The following is a 21,771-nucleotide window of genomic DNA, read 5'->3' on the forward strand; positions in this document are numbered from 1 at the left end:
CCACAAGGAACACAAGTCTGTCTCCAAATATAAAACAAGACATAAAAAAGATAGGATGGGGTAGAAGGCCAACTATGGAGGCATAGAGCGACCACTACTTCGAAAGTATCAAATCATCATTTGAACTCAGTTGTCGTGTGGTGCACTCTTGCCTGGATCTGCACTGAAAGGGCATAGTAGGAATGAGTATGGTCCACTTGTACTCAGTAGATATCATAAACTGACTGAACAAAGCAGAAAATATGGTATATAAAATATACATTATGGGCACCCACCTGTAATTAGAAAATATTCCAAACGATAAGTCTCCACTATCAGTTCTAAATATAACACATATACCAAGTACAAGTATGAAAAAGAAGGACAGAATCTATAAACATCAAATCAAATACGAAAATAGCACATAGAAGGTGCATAATGTATGAAATGCAATAAGAATGATAATAATGATAATGATAATGGTGTGATATGTTCGAGGTTGTCGCACAACCTCTATATACACCTACCGATCACTGCTCCCAAGGTAGGATCTATGGGGGTTCACAATCCTTATATAATTTCAATAACCAATATCAATAACAAATTCAATATCCATAACTCCTCTCAGACACATGATCTTTGGTAGAAGATTCTTAAAAATGTCATATTTCTACCAAAAATCAGTATTTCCACAGTGGTATCAATGTCTTATGAATGTATATATGATATGAGGATGTAATACTCACAACCAAATCAGAATGAGAATTTCAAATCCAACCAATACATACGAATATGAACTAGAATCCACTCAATAAACCAACAATCCATGATTCATGTACCATTAGAGTGAGATATGCAAGTAATATATCATTGGTACTGTATAAACACCAAATTAGGCATTTCCATCAACAAGAAAATAACCAAATATATATACACAGGCCAACAACATCATATAAGAACCCCACATGAGCCACACATTGAAAATAATGTCTCAAACCACCAATATCAACAACATAGGTTCCCACACGGGCACATAACAGTAATAACATAATCTCCATAATTAATACATATATCTATAGCATGCTTTTATATCAGTATTAACTACCTAACCCAATTTGAAGTAAGTTAAGCCATAACTACCTCGAACAAAGAAATTCAAATCCAAAAGCCTTCTCCTCACGAATGACCTCACAATCAACTAAAACATACAAATATAGAATCTATGTGTTAAAAGGAAACCAATGATATCCATATTGTCCATTTCTGAGTCGGTGTCAAAACGGATCCCCCGAAATGAGTTTTAAAAAAAGAGAGGATAAAATTAGAATTTTTATTCGCAAACACATTATCCATGATTAAAGAAAGTCATAGAAGAAAAAATAAGTGAAAGCTAGTTAAAAACAAGGTTTAAAGTTGAAGAAAATCATTCTAGACCTTTCGGGCCAAAATTTTCAAATTTCTAATTTTGAATTTATATTTTACCAGGCTTTAGATGACAAAAGTCGAAGAAAAATTACTAAAATAGGGATTTGGAGCTTACCCAGGCTTGAAAATGGAAGAAATCACTCGAAAATTCTAAAATCCAAAGTTCAAATTTTAAAAAATGGTGAAAATTGAGAAAAAAATAAATTTATATATGGTACCAGCGCTTACTGCTAAAACAGTCAAATGGCCGCTTTAGCGGTCACCGCTAAAAAGGTCAAGTACACCTTTAGCAGTACCCGTGAGCAGGACAGTGCGCTAAAGCGCCCCTTCCCAGTTGGGAGTCGGGTTGGTAAAGCGACCAAAATGATGCTTTAACGGCTACAGCAGCTGGACTTGAAAAATTTTCTAGTCTAAGCGGATCCAGATTCATTTGGAATCTTAAGAATTCAAACAAACTATGCTACCTTATCAAATTCAATGCGTTGGACTCAATGACAACATTAGATTTTAAAAAAGAGGTTGTTTTCACAGAATTGACTCTTGAGACCCAATTTCACAATCTTCTGAATCGAGGGTCGAAATGATATATAAGAGCCATAAAATCATACCAATCATGTTATCAAACCAAAATCAATGTTTTGAATCTGTTGGCACAGTTCGTTTTATCATCCTACGTATGAAACAATAGATATTGATTAAAGTTAACTATAAAACCTTTTTAACCTCCAAAAACCACAAACTCGCAAAAAATGCACCAAAATGCATTGAAAATAGTTCACAAACTAGCAAGAAATGCACTGAAAATCATGCAAATCAGCCCACGTCCCCAAAATATCACGTAACCATCACAAAAAGGGGTAAAATGATCAAATTACATGAAAATGAATAATCCACAATAAATCAAGACATTACAAAAATGGATCGTATTAATGATCCTAAACTAGCCGAAATTTCTTTCATAGTAATAGCAGCGCATTTAATAGGTGATCCAGGCCTTGGTACTCCTTTCCACAGCTGACACAAGCTATAGTTAATATTTGAAAGGAGGACATACTTCTTTTCCTTTTGACTTGAGTCTTAAGAGATCTTTCTTATTGATTTGTAGCCAAGAATCTTTGATTCATTCTTTTTCATGCTCCAGCAAAGAGGTCATACATTAAAATATCACACTATCATCATCTTCATATTTTTTTTCCTCTTTCTTCTCTATTTAATATCCTACCATTAGTATCTTCCGCCATTGTTATCTTCTTGTTCATAAAAAAAAATGGAGGCAACAATCATTCTCTACATTTTTATTTGTATAAAATTAAAATCAAAATCAAATTTTGAGTTCTTAACAAAAATCTGCCCAAAAAAACTCATATGAAACTTCATTATTCGTTCAAGATTTTATTCCAATATTAATCAAAGTTGACAGAAACAAAATAAAGAGAACGAAGTTTATCTAGAGTAGAATTAAATCTGGATTTTAAGAAATTTTCGACAACCACTTCATTTTTTTCGACAATGATCATATGAATTTGTTAATTTAATACTCCATTTCATTTGCAAAATATACATCCGTTGTTTTAGTCCTTAATCTCAGATGTTAGCCATTCATTTTGATTTTTTTCATAGAAAATTTTTTGATTAGGAGCTATTAGCATTTGTGATATATCATGTAATTTGTATTTTCTTGTTCTTGAATTCTGTCTACGAAGCTTCTTTGAATTAATAAAAAAAAAGATTAAGAAGATTCAGTAGACAATGGTTACTGATGAGGGAATTGTAATGGGCATGCTGGGAAAATTTTTGGGTAGGTTGTGTGAGTGGGGGTGAGGGTGGGGGTGGGGGTGGGGGTAGAAAATAGCTTATTTATTTATTTTTGATGAAAAATGATTTTCCTTTTACCTTTTTTTTGTGTTTCTTGTTCTTCAATTCTGTCTGCAAAGCTTATTTGAATCAATAAGAAAAAAAGCTAAAAAGATTAAGTAGACGATGGTTACTGGTGAGGAAATTGTAATGGGCATGGTGGGGAACTTTTTGGGGAAAGAGGGATTGCGTAGGTTTGGGAGGGGGTTATAAAATAGCTTAGTTCTTTATTTATTCTTGATGTAAAATAATTTGTCTTTTACATTTTTTTATAATTTATTTTAAATTGTTATTTTAGACTCAAATGCCACATGTCATCTTTTAATTAGTCATCATGTCACATCATCAATGAGTGTAATACACACATTTTATATTTTTTGTTGGTTGAAAATGTCAAAATGACACTACGAAACACTAATTGAGATGTATAAAATGAATAATGTATGGTTAAGATGCTTATCTGAAAGTTGGTGTCAAATTCTGACCATTTGTTTGGCCTTTCAAGTATTGCTCCGCATTAACATTCTACTAACATAAAATTTCAAACATGCCTATTAAAAGAGAAAACATAAAAGCACAACTCAAAAATAGTGCATCCACCAACAACTAATATGTATACACCACGGAAAGGTTTCATTGTTGACAATGCATAAACGAAATTTTAAATCAGTAACACGAGTTTATCAATAAAATCTTTCAGAGAATCAGGAACAAATTGATTCAATAGTATTACATATTATCGGGTTAGATAACAAATATGTGTAAATTAGCATTAGAAAAAACAGAAAAGAGAAACTTGTCACCACAAGAAAGAGAACATCATACCCGAAAGAGACAGTGTATTTGTATCAACGAATACATGTGATATATACAAAGGTAATTAAATGATCAGTTAAATATAATCAAACCATAAAATTAAGAGAAATTTAAGGAAATGTTGACATAATTCTGATATATATAGTTAAATAATGGTAGAATGCAAAATTCTGCACTGTTTCTGTGTATTAAATTAAAGTAGTACAACTATAATCTCATTTGATGTTTTTCTTTTTCTATACACGTTGAGTGTACATAAAACATTTTTTTATGCTGGTGCTTATATAAAATTTTACCCCATCAAGATTTTTTTTATTTTTTTTATATGGCAGTTTCATATGATTGATCCTTGTTGATCAGAGTACCATCTAGTCTGGCTTACAGTTTTTACTAGGAGTATTTGTTATTGCTTCCGCTTGTGCATAAAGGGAATAGGTTGTTCCCCTTCAGAGCATTTTCTGATCTTTGCTTTTCCAGATGCAATGGAGTCGGTAAAATGAACTAGACCTTCATCCAGTTCTTGAAAATCCTGAAGTGTCTTTAAATTCATTTTACATACAATTTGGAAAAATTTTCAAGTGAAATCAAGAGATAAAGAATGCTACATGTATACCAAAAATGATACTGTAAACTATTAAAGAGAGGACAAGTAACTACACTAACTGTAGGAATCTTTAGTTAATCCTAAAATTCTTGCAGGAAAATGTTCGTCGTATGGCTGAGCATTCTCTTCAATCTGTCAACTGAACAGCAACAATAGTTGGTACTGCATCTCTAAATTTTTGAGTAAGAGCTACACAAAGTGTCATCACAGAAGCTGCCAGTCCATTTAGCCGAACCTTAACAATGTAGTTGATAATCTGTACAAGCTCCAGTTCTCCACCACCAGCGCCTACCAAGTATGGTCTAATCTCTCCAAGAAGCTGACATTAGCGAAAATATTGGATTGTTTTGGTGTGTAAATATCACTCATAACAATTTGAAGTAATTACAAATCATACGAAATATTGTACCTTTTTAATATTTTCCTCATTTAACTCAAGGCCAGTTTCAGAGTCATGAATCTGCTCTACTGCTATTATTTCAGGGATTTTGTCCCGAAGGCGAGTTTCAATTCCCATTTAAGTGTCATTTCTGAACTTGGGCAAGATCCACATGCTCCTTGAAGCTTAAGAATTACAACTAGGCCATCCATCTCATGTAGCACCACATTCCCTCCATCTGCTATTAGGCCTGGCCTGACTTGCTCTAGAACCTTCTCAACATTTTCTTCGGTAAGTGGAAGGACACAACTTGGTGATACCACAGCACCTTCAGTATCAATAAACAAAATAAAGGAACAATCATTGTTAGTTAAGGTGCATTAGTAAATGGAACAGGATTATAGGAGGGGGCGGAGCTAGAAACTTAGATACTAGTTCAGTTGAACTCAATAGTTTTTGCTCAAATAGTATATTTGTGTTAAGATAATCATTAAATATGTGCACATTAAATTTTGAACTCAGTTATAAGCACTTGAAGTCATCATTCTAATATTCAGAACCTATAAAGTTAAAATCTTGGTTCTCCCTCTGCTGAGTAGCTGTATTAAATGAAAGGAGACCTTAGTAAGATAAATCATGAGAAGAAATAGTACTAGTCTGATTATTCATTTTGTTTGATCTTGAAAATTAAGTTACAATGGTGATACTAGGAATTCACGCATTCATTTTATTTGATGTTAAAAATTAAGTTATAATGGTGATACAAGGAATTCATGAAAAACCATTGCCAGTATGCTACTAAGAGATGAAAATGGATAAACTCATATACCAATAAGAAGTGCAACAACAAAGAAGAACTTAGTGTAGTCAATGAAAGGACTCATGAGATGAGGCAGGATGGAAATTTGTTAAAATAGCTCCTACTTTATTCAAATTCAAATATAGCTGCCATTGTAGTAGTTACCAAGCTTGAAGGAAAAGAAGGGAGAAAGGAAGAAGAGAGAAAATGTTGAGCTATGATAATTTTTGTGTCAAGAGTTGGTTACAATGTGAGCTGATTGCATCTATTTATAAGCTCACATGCTCATCACATGAGCATCTAGAAGCTTCCTAACAGCTCACTAATAGTTCACCAACTAACTCACTTTTCTGTGCAAGCAACGACTAATAACATCAAAATAAAACCAATGGAATAGCAACTACTATGCTAACCAACTAACTGCTCCAACTAACTGCTATAGCTGTACAAATGTGATAGTTTCCACAATAAGTTTCAACACTCCTCCTCAAGATGCAGTGTGCAAAATGTTGAGCACACTAAGCTTGCTTAGGAGATGTGAGTGTTGATTATGACTCAAGCTCTCGGTGAGAATGTCTGCAACTTGTTAGCTAGTCTGTACATACATTGGCTGAACCAACCCTTCCTTGATCTTGTCTCTAATAAAGTGACAGTCTACCTTAATATGTTTGGTTTTCTCATGAAAAATGGGATTTGCAGCTATTTGAATAGCTGACTTGCTATCAGAGAAAATGGTAATAGGCTTGGTGATTGGTACCCTTAGTTCTGCAAACAACCCTATCAATTATGTTACTTCTGCCAAGGCTGAGGCCATGCTCCTATATTCTGCCTCAGCTGAGCTCCTTGAAATAATGTGTTGTTTTTTAGATTTCCATGATATCAATGAACTACCAAATTGCACCACATAACCTATAACAGACCTCCTAGTGTTTGGACATGCGGCCCAATTTAAGTCACATCAACAAATCAACTCTGTAGAAGGATGTGCCTTGAGCTAAATCCCTTGTACTATAGTTCCTTTCAGATACCTTACCACTCTGTTTGCAACTTCTAGATGAGATCTCTTTGGTTGTTGCATGAATTGACTTAGTGTCTGCACTGTATAGCTGATATCAGGCCTTTTTATGGTTGCATACATAAATTTTCCAACTAGTCTTTGATATAGTGTCACATCTTTTAGCACAACATCTCCTTTAACACCTGTTGTTTCATCTACTTCAATAGATATTAGCTTGATGTTAGTATCCAATGGAGTGGAAGCTGGTTTAGCACTAGCAATCCCTATATCAGATATGAGTTCCAAAATATATTTTCTCTAGTTTAAGATCACTCCACTTAGAGATCTTAGAACTTTAATTCATAAGAAGTACTTAAGCTCACCTAAGTCTTTGAGCTTGAACTGCTGATGTAAAGTATCTTTTATTGCATTTATCATCTCTACATTGTCACCTATTATCAGAAGATCATCTATATAAACCAGGATTACCACCATTCCTTCTGATCTTTTCAAAGTAAAAAGTAAGTAATCATAGCTACTCTGAGTAAATCCTGCATTGAGTAGTACTGAAGTAAGCTTTATATTCTACTGTCTGAATGCTTGTTTAAGTCCATATAATGACTTGATTAGTCTACAGACTTGGTGCTGCCTTCCTTTTCTAAATCCATCTGGCATTTTCATGTACACCTCTTCCTTTAAGTCACCTTGCAGGAAGGCAATGTAAACATCCATCTGATACATGTTCCATCCTTGTGATACTGCTAAGGCAATGACACTCCTTACAGTAACCATTTTGGCTATTGGAAAGAAGGTTTTATGATAATCTAATCCTTTTAGTTTGCTATATCCCTTGGCTACCAACCTTGCTTTGAACCTCTCTATTTCACCATTAGCCTTATACTTGACTTTGTACACCCACTTTGAACCAATAATGTTCTTATCTGGAGGCATGTCAACCACCTTCCAAGTATGGACGTCTTCCAGGGCCTTGAATTCCTGCTTTATAGCTTCAATCTACCTCTCATCTTTGCTGGATTTACTATAGGATTAAGGTTCAATTTCTGATGACAAACTGCACACAAACCTCTGATATTTGTTACTGGTTTTAGCAAAAAATAGATAATTTGCCAGAGGGTACCTTGTCTCTTTCTTTACTCCTGGTAAGGTATAGTCCATCAACCAAGCAGGTTTTTTGATGGCTCTAGATGATCTCCTTGGATCAACTTCTGTATATGTTAATGGTGGCTCATCTATACTTGTTTCATTATGAGTAATCTCATCTTGGATGTTGTCATTTTCATGTATTGATATATCCTCATTGCGTGATTCATATAAGTAATCATCATGATCTATGTAAACATCTTTTCCTTCATCTACATCAGCATGTATTAGTGAACTTGGTTGAATAAAACCTGCAGGAGATTCTGAACTAGCCTTGTCTGCAAAAGGGAATGAGTCTTCTTTGAATACTACATCTCTTATGACAAACAACCTGTTGGTGCACCAATCCAAAAGTATATAGCCCTTATGAGTAGCAGAATAGCCCATTAATACAACAACTTTATCTCTTTCAGAGAACTTATCACCCTTTGGTAGAATTGAAGCATAACACTTACATCCAATTACTCTCAGATATGTCAAGGATGGAACTCTACAAAATAGCATCTCATAGGGACTTTTCCCTCCAATAGATGCAGATGGTAACCTGTTGATAAGGTAGACAATAGCCTTGACATTCAAACCTCAAAACCTGATAATCATTTGTGATTGAAACCTAATAGCTCTTGCAACATTAAGGATCTGTCTATGCCTTCTTTCAACCACACTATTTTTTTGTGGTGTGTAGGGGCAACTACTTTAGTGTATCACTCCTAAGGACTAAAACAATTCTTTACACTTAGAATTAATGAACTTTGTCCCATTGTCTGATCTGAGTATCTTCACTTGAACACCAAACTAGTTTTGAATCATAGTAAAGAAATTTTTTATGGCAACAATACATTCAGACTTCAGTTGTAACAAATGCAACCATGTGTATCTTCTATGATCATCAACAACAGTTAAGAAGTAGTATTTCTTATAAAAAATAGGTGTCTTATAATGTCCCCAAAGATCCATATGTACAACATCAAAATATTTTGTAGCTCTAGAAGTGCTATCAGGGAACATCAATCTAGTTTGCTTAGCTAGTGGACATAAATGACACTTATTTATAGTATCTACATCACTATTGTGTCTTATTATATTGAGAGTTCTTAATGCTTGAGAAAAAGAATGTCCCAGCCTCATATGCCATAATCTGCAGTCATGCACCTCTATTTCTGCAACTTGTTTCTGATAGGCTACATTATTAGAAGTTCCTGTTACTACACATACACTCTTAAGGATGTATAGTCCTCCTCTTTCCTTACCAATCTCTTTTACCTTGCCACTATGAGGGTTCTGAAACACACAGAAGTCAGGGTATAAAGTAACAAAGAAAGATAGTTGCTTAGTCATTTTAGACACTGATAGCAAGTTTAGCTTAAAATCTGGGACATATAACACATCTCCTACACCCTCATCTTTAAGTACATTTGTTTTCCCTACATGTGATATATCAACCTTGGATCTAGTAGGTAAATTGACTTTATCACATATGGTGTTATCTATTTTATGATAGTTTGAAAGAATATCTTTATGTGCTGCAACATGATATGTGGCTCCAGAGTCTATTATCCATTCAAGTGGAACACTATGACTAGAAAAACAAGTAACAGTACCTGTCATGTTAGGTTGTTCTGAGTCATGTGTCTTCTTGTTAATCAATTCCATGATTTATTTGTATTCTTCTTCTGAGAAGCCTTATGCCTTTGCTACAACAGCATTGTTGATATCTTTATTACCCTGGATGGTTGACTGATTATTCAAGCATGAATTTTCTACCTTAGATCCAAGAAAACTGTGAGCTGATAACTGATTGTTATTGTGACCAGTAGCTGATTGCCCATATCCTCCAGTTCTGCCTTAACCACTATAAAATGGTTGATTTGTTGTTCCCCTTGGGTTGTATTTGTTTTTCTTCTTGTTCCTCCAATCATTAGGATATCTATGCAGCTTGTAACAATTCTCCCTTGTGTGACCAGTGAAATTGCAGTAATCACACCTTTTGTTCTTGTATCCTTGACTTCCATAACTTGATGTTTGATTCCTATTCCCATATCCTGCTTCTGTATTTTTCTGTGCATTTTCATAAAAATAGGTTCAGTTTGATACCATATTAAACTAGCTCCTACATTATTCAGATTCACATATAGCTATCATTGTAGCAGTTACCAAGCTCGAAGGAAAAGAAGGGAGAAAAGGAAGAAGAGAGAAAATGTTGAGCTAAGATAATTTTTGTGTCAAGAGTTGGTTACAATGTGAGCTGATTGCATATATTTATAAGCTCACATGCTCATCACATGAGCATCTAAAAGCTTCCTAACAGCTCACTACCAACTTACCAACTAACTCACTTTTCTCTGCAAGCAACAGCTAACAACATCAAAATAAAACCAATAAAACAGTAACTACTATGCTAACCAACTAACTACTATAGCTGTACAAATGTGATATTTTCCACAATAAGTTTCAACAAAATTTTACTCTGTTTAGAAAATAAAAGGCAATAAATGAAGGCAGATATTGCCTGTTTAAAGCAAAGTAGTTATTGTATTCGATAGTGATAGTTATTTCAGTCATAAAAGGAAAAAAAAAGTCGGCTACCACTAAATTTTACACAAGAAACAAAAGAAATATTGAATCATCTGCATCATTCACCTGCATTTTTTCTTCTTTTTCTAGTTCGATCAAAGGCGGAGTCAGGATTTCAACGAAAGGATTCCATATTCAAAGAAAACTTAGAATTTCAACTAAGGGGTTTCATATTCAAATAAAACTTAGTCGAAGGGGGTTCAACACGTACTATAACCACATAAAAAATAATTTTAATCATGTATAAATAGTATAGTTTTTCGTTGAGGGGGTTCAGTCGAACCCCCAAATAGAAGGCTAGCTCCTCCTCTGAGTTCGATTGAGCCCAAGTAGGCGTCTAACATGAAATTAACCTCTTAGAAAAGAAATTTACCTTGACAAAAATGGGATGCCTTGTGAAACACAGTTCTATAAAGAGATAATGACAGCAACATTACGTCAGGGAAAATAAAGAAATTTTCTCCAGATAGCTATACCCACTTTAACAGTGTAATCGAAGTGCACAAATGTAGAAAAGAGGCAAACAATGCATCAAAAATATGTCCATTTGGATTCATATGTCTTATAAGAGTACAATATTCTGACTTCCTTGATTAAGGTAGACCAGAAGAATTACATACATTTAGAAAAGCATAAATTATGTCTAAAACTAAGCTATAGACTATCCTTAAATATGGTATAAATACAACATTTTTCCTATGACAAATATGCAAAGTTAGTTTGATTTTACTCCAACCAACAGAATTTGAGTGCTAATACCTTTTGAAAGGAAGTGGAGGCCCCAGACAACCATTCTGATGAATGGATAGCTGACGATGATACTGTGGGTTTGAGACCTTGCTTTTATGTTGATATTGCAAACATTATGTACTTCAGTATCACCAATAGTAAGGACTCATGTTTCTCGAGTATATTCCTAAAGTCTGTTGCTTGGACTCTTAGATTTTGCCACCAAATCCATTTCGACGCGACAGTGACGCTAATACGGGTGCGGGGTGCGTCTCAGATTCGGTCAAACTAATCTAGACACTTTGACCACAATAAAAAAAAATAAGTTAGTTTCTTCATAAAAAAAAATGAGTGTGTAAAAAAGTCTATATTAGTTTCGTAGTTCTTCATTTTCCGGTAGCTGTCAAGTTTTCAGGGGACTCCTGAAAGGGAAACTTCACTTCTTTCTTAAGACATATAAATAGTAGTTACATAGATCTTTATATTTTTCTCCTAAGTTTGTAAATTATGTTTGAATTAATCAAGTTTATATTTTATTTCAGTTGTGTTTTTATAAGATCTGGATCGCCGGTGGTTTACCGCTAGTTTTTTGGTTTTGTAAAATTAGTAAATTACTTATAAACATACAGTATATGGTTATTCTCTCAGTGTTTTAACAATAACAATGGATTAATCTGTAAATTCCTAGGGATTTGAAAAATCCGCAAAAAGTTAAAAAAAGACTGTTGTTATTCTCCCGGGGTGTGATTAAGGAAATATTGCTAAAATACCAAACTGAAGAGAAAGAGATGAACAGGGTATAAATTAAAAACTGAAGAGAAAGAGATGAATTTTTTTTTTTTAGAAAAACAAAAAATGCAAAAATATTTTATTTTTGGGAGAAAGTATACTTTGATCTTTATGACTTGGACACTTACACTGGACTAAGGACAACGAAGGATGGAGTACTGAGTAGGATTTTACAATATATAAAAACACATCCACATTAACTTTGCTTTATTTTCTCATAACTACTTACCTGTTTCAATTACTTTGCTTAACTTGTTTATTTACTTTGCTTATAATATTTACTCAAATTTTCTTATTAATTATTTACTTTTTTTTATATACTATTAATATTATTATCTATCCGTCCTATTTTTATTATTATATTATCATCTATTATCTGTTTATTATATTGTTATTATTATATATTATTATCTGTCTATTATATTATATTATTATATATTATCCATTTTTATTATATCTACCTGTCTATATTATATCTATTATATCTACCTGTCTAAATTATATCTATCTGTTTATTTGTTTATTATATTGTTATTGTTATATATTATTATCTGTCTATTATATTATATTATTATATATTATCCGTTTTTATTATATCTACTGGTCTATATTATATCTATTATATCTACCTGTCCAAATTATATATATCTGTTTATTATTGGTATCAGAGCACTAAGATTCTAGGAGACTTTATTATATATGGTGTTGTCAAGAACTGAGAAAAGAAAACCTAGAACCTAAGAACGATTAGTAATATTAGATTCAGAATATTATTGGTCTACTGAAAATATAAAGAGAGAACTTATAAACTTATATAATACCTTACTACAACATAGGCAATTAAATATTAGATAGAAATATTAGAAGTTATAGAATTATCATAAGCCATTACAATCTCAGACTTTATAACATTAGTAAACTATGTAAACCGCATAAGTTTGTTTAAGTGTAAATTATAAAGTATTAGATACTGTATAGACTATAGAAATTATAGAATAAAGACCATTAGAGACCACTGTATTAGCACAATACCTTTAGGATAAAAAATAGTAGTGTAAAAATTGATAATTTAAAGAAACTAGAATATTTAGATCTAACAATCCTAGCTGAAAAGAAATATAGATGTTTAAAAGACAGTTCTCTTATTAAGTGTAATTTTAACAACGGAAAGTATATATTAAATGGACATAATCCACAACTAAATACTATTATATATTTTATAATAAACTTAGGAGAAAAAGTTCAAAAGGAAAATACGAAAATATTAAAAACTCTAGAGATATTAGAAGACTTGCAAAACAAACAAAAGAATTTGTTAAGTAAAATAGAATTAAATTTTGATTTCTTAAAGAACCAACAAGCAGAGTTAGACAAAAAATTTACAGTTTTAATTAATAAAGACAAGGGTAACCTAGAAAATCCTGAAATAAAGCTAGTATTACAAGAAGTACGAAAAGAAATTAACCAAATAAGACATATAATACTCTCATGAATGATATACTACAAGATAAACTTTATTTAGCAAATATTACATAAGGCTGCACAAATTCAACCAAATCCCGAAAGATTATCAGATCATCAACCCCAAGGAAAAACAGACTCTTTAATTATAAAATAAAATAATATTATAATTTTATTACTATTAGAACTTAATAAAAACATAAAAGAAGAAAAACAAAGAGACAGTCAAGATAAAACTATAGACAAACTAATAGAGCAACTAAAAAAGATAGAATAACCCCTCAAAAAGAATTAAAAGAACATAAAATAACTAAACCAAAACCATGGACTTTTTTTCAGAATCCCCAAGCAGATCAAGACCAAGTTTTACCCAAGAAAGATTAACAACAAACATGTTATCAAGAATCATAAATAAACCCAAAATGAATTCAAGACAACAACTAGAAGAAATAGTAGACGTAGACAAAGATATACAACTTTTTCAATAAAATAAATTAAAATTATTAAGTGCTAAGACTTTATACAATGAAGGAATGTTTTCAATGGAACAATTATATAAACATTATAGGGAAGAGCAATTATGCGTAATTGAAAATGATAGTGCTAGTGCAAATTTAATAAGTCCAGAATCTTTAAGACAAATTAAAAAATCAAATACGAGCCTCATGTATATGGGACTCATAGTAGTAGGATTAAAAGGCCTAACTAGAAAAAATTTAGGAACTAAGGTATTAGTTACAATATATGATAATATATGGTCAGACTTGAAAAGATCTATAATAGGAATAACAGAAGTAGACATGTCGACAAATGAAGGATTTTTTTATTGTAGTCCAGATTATATGATAAATTCTTTAGAATTTAAAAAATATATAAAGATAGGTATTCAGACTAAAGGATACGAAGAAATGATTAATGAAAATAATTTATTAATATGTGTAGGATTTATAGGAAAACTTGCCACTAATAGTAGTATAAAATTTAATCTAAAGATAGATGACGTAGTGAGTATAATGGGAAATAAAGAAAGTAAGTTAATGAAGCCTTTAAAAATAAATCCAGAAGAATATGCAGGATTAGAATAAAATTTAGAAAAATTTAGTAAGAAAGAAATATTAAAACCCCCAGATCATTTAATATATATTAATAAGAAAGGAGATACCACAATAAGATTTACAGATTATACATATACAAATGAAAGAGAAACTGAGGAAGAAATTGAAGAATGTGAGAACACTAATTTTATGAATATAGAAATAATGGAAGAAGATGGTTTTGAAGTAAATAAGGCCATAATGATAGCAGAAGCCCTATACGAAATAAATAGCAATAGCGTATTTAAACGTACAAGTTGTAAATTAGGAAACTTAAAACTTGAAGAAATAAAAGAACATTTTATAAAATGTGAATTAAGAACAGATAATTATGGTTATACACGTAAAAAGGAACTAAAGGTGAAGACTCAGAATCGATTTATAGTATAGACGAAAGTATAAAAAAATTTATGGAAAGTGCAGCAACCATGCAAGCCCTTTTCAAAGAGCAATCGATATGCAAAGAATACCAGTAACAACAAGAAATTTACCAAGATATAGAGTATTCAGAACAAACAACAAGAAATTTACCAAGATATAGAGTATTCAGAACAAACCCAGACATTCAAGTAGAACAAGACATAAAACCTAGAGTGAGAAGAATGTCAATAGAAGAACCCATTAGATTACAAGAAGAATAAAGGAAAAATTCTAAATTTACCAGCTCATGACCCTCAAGTATGGAATAATGTAATAGACATATGAAAAAATGTAGTTGTAGCAGACTACATACAATATATACAGGGTAATCAAGAATCAGATGTAGAAATTATGTATAGATATTTAGAAACATTTCTAGGAGAAAGTACTAAAGCACTTTGAGAAGCTTATAAGACAATATTCCTACAAGACTTTCAAGAATTAGTAGAACTAGGCTCAAATCAATATAATTTTGTAAACAAAGTACATACTCTACTAACAGGAGAAGATCCCAATAGTGGATTAGTGGTATTACAACAAAAAACCCTAATAAATTTAGGACAACTAAGTATTAATAAATGGTCAAGGATTAAAGAATTTTTAAATAATTACTTTTATTATTGCACAGTTAGTAGGAACTCATTTGATTAGACTCTAGGAACTAGATTATTTAATAAATTACCAGGGTCTCTAGGAAGAGAGGTAGAAGAAAAATGATTCAAGAGAGAAGGAGTAATATAAAATCCAAACAACCCATGGTCAATAGGAAAAAGAATACAACATGTAATAGATGTATTACTAGAAAAATGTATAAACATACGGATACAAAAATAATTAAAAAGAAGTGATACAGATTTTTGTAAAAACATATATACTACCCAACATTATGACCAAGATTATAAAAAGAAGAAATATAGAAAGACATATAAAAAAGACTATCGCCCTAAGAAGAAATATTATATAAGGAGATCAACTGCAAAGAAGCCATACCTAGATAAGAATAAACATGTAAGAAAATATAATACAAGTAGAACCTACAAAAATAAATTAGAATATTTTACCTGCGGTAGCATAGAGCACTTAGCAAATACTTGTCCAAAAAGAATCAATAATAGATCTAGAAATGCACAATAGAAGATGTAAATAAAAATTTAATAAATGTAGATGAATATATGTCAGATAATGAAAGTATATACTCTATTAGAAGTATGGAAATCTTTGAAGAAGAAATAAATAAATTTGATTCTTCAGATTCTAGAGAAGAGGATTTTATAAATGAAATAGAAATAGACAAGACAAACTCAGACCATTGTGATTTGGTAAATTTGATAGAAGAATGTGAACATGAATTTGAGGAAGGAAAAGGATTAGACAGTAATCAGTGTTGTTTTTGTAAGTGGTTTCCAAGTAAAAACAAAAGGGCAATATGTAGGAAACTCCAAATGTATAGAGAAGGCATCAGAAATCTTAGAAACTCCAAACTTAACCCGCAATTTAAATAAATTTTACAACAAAGAACCAATAACTAGAACAATAGAAGACAGAATATTAGAATTAGAAGAAAGACTAAGAAAATTAGAGATAAGAGTGTATAACAAAGAGATAATTAGAGAAGAAGATTTAGTAGAGGTAGAATTATTAAATAAATTTGTTGAAAATAATAAAGTTAAATAGAAAAAATCAATGAATTTACCATTTGAAGGAATGGTATGTAATGAAGAAAAGAAGATAAGTACAGTCAAAGTTTTAGCAAGAATAAAAATTTCAGACTATGAGTTTCAGACATTAGCTATAGTTGATTCAGGATGTACAAAAAGCGTTTTAAATAGTAGAATTTTACCATCAAAATTAATTAAAAAAATTGCCAAAACCTCAACTATCCATGCAAATGGACGGAACCTATACTACCTATACAGACTATATATCAAAAGCAAAGGTAAGTTTTATTAATACTTGTGAAAAATTCTACCAACCATCAGATACTCTTAGTGAAATACTAGTTAGAGATTTAAACATAAAAGAAGACTTTGTCTTAGGATTAGATTTTATGATGCAAAATAATGACGGATGTCTTGTTACAAAAAATTGGGTAATATTCGCTAGTACTATCACTCACTCACCAGTGCAGACCCAACCCCTGCTAACTAAATATTATTTCCTTAAATATAAGACAGAAGAAAGAATTGAAAGATCAAATGATCAAATAAAACTGGAAAAAACCCTAGAATGTGATAAAGGAGAAAATTGTACTTGTAATGATAAGATAACAATGTATGAAGAATAACAAGATTTATTAGTAGTAAAAGAAATAGAAAAAGAGTATACTTTAATAGAAATGGATACAGAATTATACAATTTTAAGAAGGGTATACATCAGATAGAAGTAATAAAAGATCAAAAAGACTTAGAAAAAATAATACAAATCCTAGATAAGCTAGAGATAATTGGAGAAAACCCCCTGCAACATTAGGACTCTAATCAAATTAGCTACAAATTAGAAATAATTAATCCAGAATATACTATAAAAACAACATCTATAGAGGCTATAAATAAAGTCCTTAAAGACTTTGAAATACAAATAAAAGAGCTATTAGAATTAGTAATAATTAGAAGATCTACATCAAGACATAGGTCAACAACTTTTATAGTAAGAAATCATAGTGAAATAGTAAGAGGAAAAGCGAGAATGGTAATAAATTACAAAAGACTAAATGATAATACTGTAATGGATGTGTATAAGTTACCAGACAAAACAGAATTAAAAAATAGAATACATGGAAGAAAAGTATTTAGTAAATTTGATTGTAAATCTAGATATTGACAGATTAAAATGCATGAATATAGTATAGAATGGATAGCTTTCACATGTCCAAAATGACATTTTGAATGACTGGTCATGCCGTTTGGATTAAAAATGGCTCCTCCAATTTTTCAAATAAAAATAGATAGTATTTTTGGAGACTATAAAATTTTTGTATTAGTTTATGTAGATGATATTCTTGTTTTTAGTAATAATATGAGAGAACATTAAGGACATTTACAATAAGTTTTTAAATTATTTGTAGATAATGAAATAATAATAAGTAGAAAGAAAATGAAATTATGTAAAAATAATATTAATTTTTTAGGAGTAGTTATTGGAGATGGTAGAATAAAATTACAACCCCACATAGCTAAAAAAGTCTTAGAAATGCCAAATAGATTAGACAAGACTAAAGATTTACAAAAAATTTTAGGACTTTTAAATTATGCTAGACCTTTTATTAAAGACTTAGGTAAAGTAGCAAGACCGTTATATTCTAAAACAGGATCAACAGGTCAAAAAAATTTAATACCGAAGACATAAAATTAATCCAACAACTTAAAAGCATGATACACGACATCCCATACATAACGTTACCATTAGAAACGAATTATTTAATAGTTGAGACAGATGGAAGCTTTCAAGGATGGGGAACAGTATTAAAAGCAAAGCCTAACAAATATAGTGGCAAAAAGGATGAAAAAATATGTGTTTATTCAAGTGAAAAATATAAATAAAAGGGTAAATTAAATAGAATAGACGCAGAAACACTAGCAGTAATATACGACTTAAATAGTTTCAAACTTTACATATTAAATAAACCAGAAATACTAGTAAGAACAGACTGCGAGGTCATAGTAAAATTCTATCAGAAAATAAAAGAGAAAAATAGTAGTAAAAGGAGGTGGTTAAATTTCTTAGATGCCATTTCAATTTATAATATTTTTTTAGAGCATATTAAAGGAAAAGATAATAACTTAGCAGATCAACTAAGTAGATTAATCAAAGAAGATAACTACCGATTTTTGTTTCAGTATGAATACAGGAAAAGGAAAAGGCAAGGCAGAAGCCTCATCATCCCAAGACTATCTAAAGAAATTAATAAGCAACACTCATTTCAGACTACTTACGATGCTAGAACAACCAAAATTAGATAGAATAATTTTCGGACCCCACAATTTGGTAAGTTACGAACCATCCAACTTAACTTTCAGACGAAAACCAGATGTGCAAGTAGACAAGCCGCAGATATGTCTATTGGACAATTTATGGATAGCATATACTGGAAGAGACCATAGTTAGTTTATGTCAGTTCTAAATGCATTAAGTTATTATTTTACTGAGAAAAATACTACTAACAGATTTAAATTTTATGTTGTTCTCAGAGGATAGAAGCAAGACGTGTTCCAGACTTGGATAGAGGTAATGGACGCCATAAAAGAATATAAAACACCTCTTTATAAAGATTTTCATGACCTCTCAGAGACTCTAGATTATGCCCAGAGAAATCTGGGACTAAATTATTTTGTTACCCCAGCTTTAAGACCAGAAACACAAAAAATTTCTCAATATAATATTGAGAAAGACACAGACAAAATTATATTTTGCGATCATTGTTCCTCTATGACCGAAGCTTTTAGAAGACTAAATCACGCAAATGAGATTTTAAAACAAGATAATGAAAACCTTGTAAATGAAAAAGGACAAATGTTAAAACATATAGGTATATATATATATATATATACATACATATAGTTGCTTAAAGTTTCAGGACAAAACAGAGGAAAAAATTCTGACCTCTCGCGTTGTCTTGGAAAGATCTACGGCTGTAATTAGAAAGAAACAGACAGTCGTCTTACTTTTTGGAAAGAAAGAGACATAGATCTCAAGACACTTTATTACTTGCATTTATACTAGAATTCATATTAATATAGTAGTAAAATAATAGTCATTAGTAATAGAAATATAATAGAAATAGTAAAGTTAATACTAGTATGTCACCAGTATGTCAAGGAAAATAGTAGGCCGACACTTTTGAGAGCTGACATGTCGGCTAGGGGACTCCTAATTGAAAAAGTAACAAAAAGAGATAAAATAATGTAACTCCTAAACCTATGAATTAATGGCATAAATTGGATGCTTAATTTCTTGTTTTCGTTCAATAGTGAATTTTAGAATATCTTTATAACTCTATTTTTATAACATTTGAATTTTTTTAGCCCAATCCCCGCACTCGTATCCATGCTTGAATTCGGGTGCGGGGATTCTACTTAAAATATTTGAATGAATTTTTTTATTTGGACATGGATGTGCTATTTCACTCGGATACCCGCACCCGAGTCCAAACAACTTAGCTTAGGAGCACTAGAAGCAGACTTACCTATGAGCATCTCGTAAATTTATACAAAGTATATGGGTAAAAAATTACTCTATATACATATATAATAACTTAGACACCCTTAGCAAAATTCCTAATTTTTCCACCGCCTAAGAAGAAAAGACCAAGGTCTAAACAACCATGATTCCCGAGAATATCAAATGGCAGAAAGATTAATTAACAACCTTTTGCTTATACCCGAACACAATGCCCATAAGTCATAGAGATTTTCTGAAATCCTAAGAGTGTGCTTTGGTATGATTCCAATTTTTTCCATAAGTGGTTAGTTAAGATGTTTAAGAAAAATTTTTCTCTAGGAAAACAAGTACCTTAAAATTTAGGAAGTTGACTTCCCCAATACAAGTAGGGAAAACAAATTCTAGACGTGGCATTCCAAGTTCATTGTCTATTCCTCATCCATCCAGCGCCCTCCGGCCCCAAGCCCCACTCTCCACCCTATCACACCCCATTGTGTTTCACTAGCTTACTTATAAATACTTTTGAGATTTTATATTTTTTAACTTACTTACCAAACACTAGAAAATAAGTAAGCCCATTCATTCTCCGAGAATATATTTTCCTTCAAACCAAACACACCCTAAATCACAATTGATCTTATTTCTGCTCTTGCAATCAACCTTCCGATCCGCCAAAATGCTCCCTAAATCCTAATTGCTTGCTTCCAATTTATATGCCATACAACTTACAAAATTTTCGACAATTCAAATTCATTTGGTTATGTCAAAGTTGATATATTGAAAACATTACTATTATTTTTAGATATTTTATGACTAATAAATCAAATTTAACACTTTAAAGTGTGTACAGTTCATATTAAAAAGACACAAACAGAATATAATCCCAACTCCTTTGAAGCAAATATAAGTAGTTAAGAGATTCTATTTTGTTTTAATTAAAAATAGAGGATTCCGACAACTCTCTTATTAGGGAAAACTATGAAGCAATTACATAAGAAAAATGAAATTGGGGGAAGTGTGGGTACCTGGTATGATGAGCCAGTAGAACCAAAATTTTAGAAACGATGGAGCCTAAATTGGCAGATTACGTTTGTTGAAAAGTTTTACTTTGAGTCTCATATGCCAAGTATTAATTATATCAGATATTTAATATTTTGACAAGTGGATTTTTTTAGAAAACTCTTGGTTTGTCTCTATAGAAGAAAGAAAAGATCATTGTTGTATACACATACAATTAGATAGAAAAGTAGTTTTAAACTTTTTGATTATTTTTTTCTAAATATTATTCACTCAAATACTCACTATCATATTCTATAATTATTTAATATTGTAAGACAGTTTTTTTTACAGTTTATAAAAAAAGTTGGTTCTATTACTGAGTTATTAATGATTGGTAGATCATGAACTCAATTTATTTTATTTTCTTATTTAGTCCTGCTATTTTATACAAAAATCTAACTGAATTATAAATTATTGAGTGTCATTTAAAAAAAAGGTAATTTTTCGCTATTTGGTTTGAAATGAGGGTAAGT

The 21,771-nt window shown here is 31.3% G+C and overlaps 1 pseudogene; it reads right to left on the reverse strand.

The window, feature by feature from the left end:
- Nucleotides 1-4,183: 4,183 nt before the first annotated feature.
- On the reverse strand, nt 4,184-21,423 carry LOC107852085 (annotated as a pseudogene).
- Between the last annotated feature and the right edge of the window lie 348 nt (nt 21,424-21,771).

This window comes from Capsicum annuum, chromosome 5 (assembly GCF_002878395.1).
Source record: "Capsicum annuum cultivar UCD-10X-F1 chromosome 5, UCD10Xv1.1, whole genome shotgun sequence".
Lineage (NCBI taxonomy): Eukaryota > Viridiplantae > Streptophyta > Magnoliopsida > Solanales > Solanaceae > Capsicum > Capsicum annuum.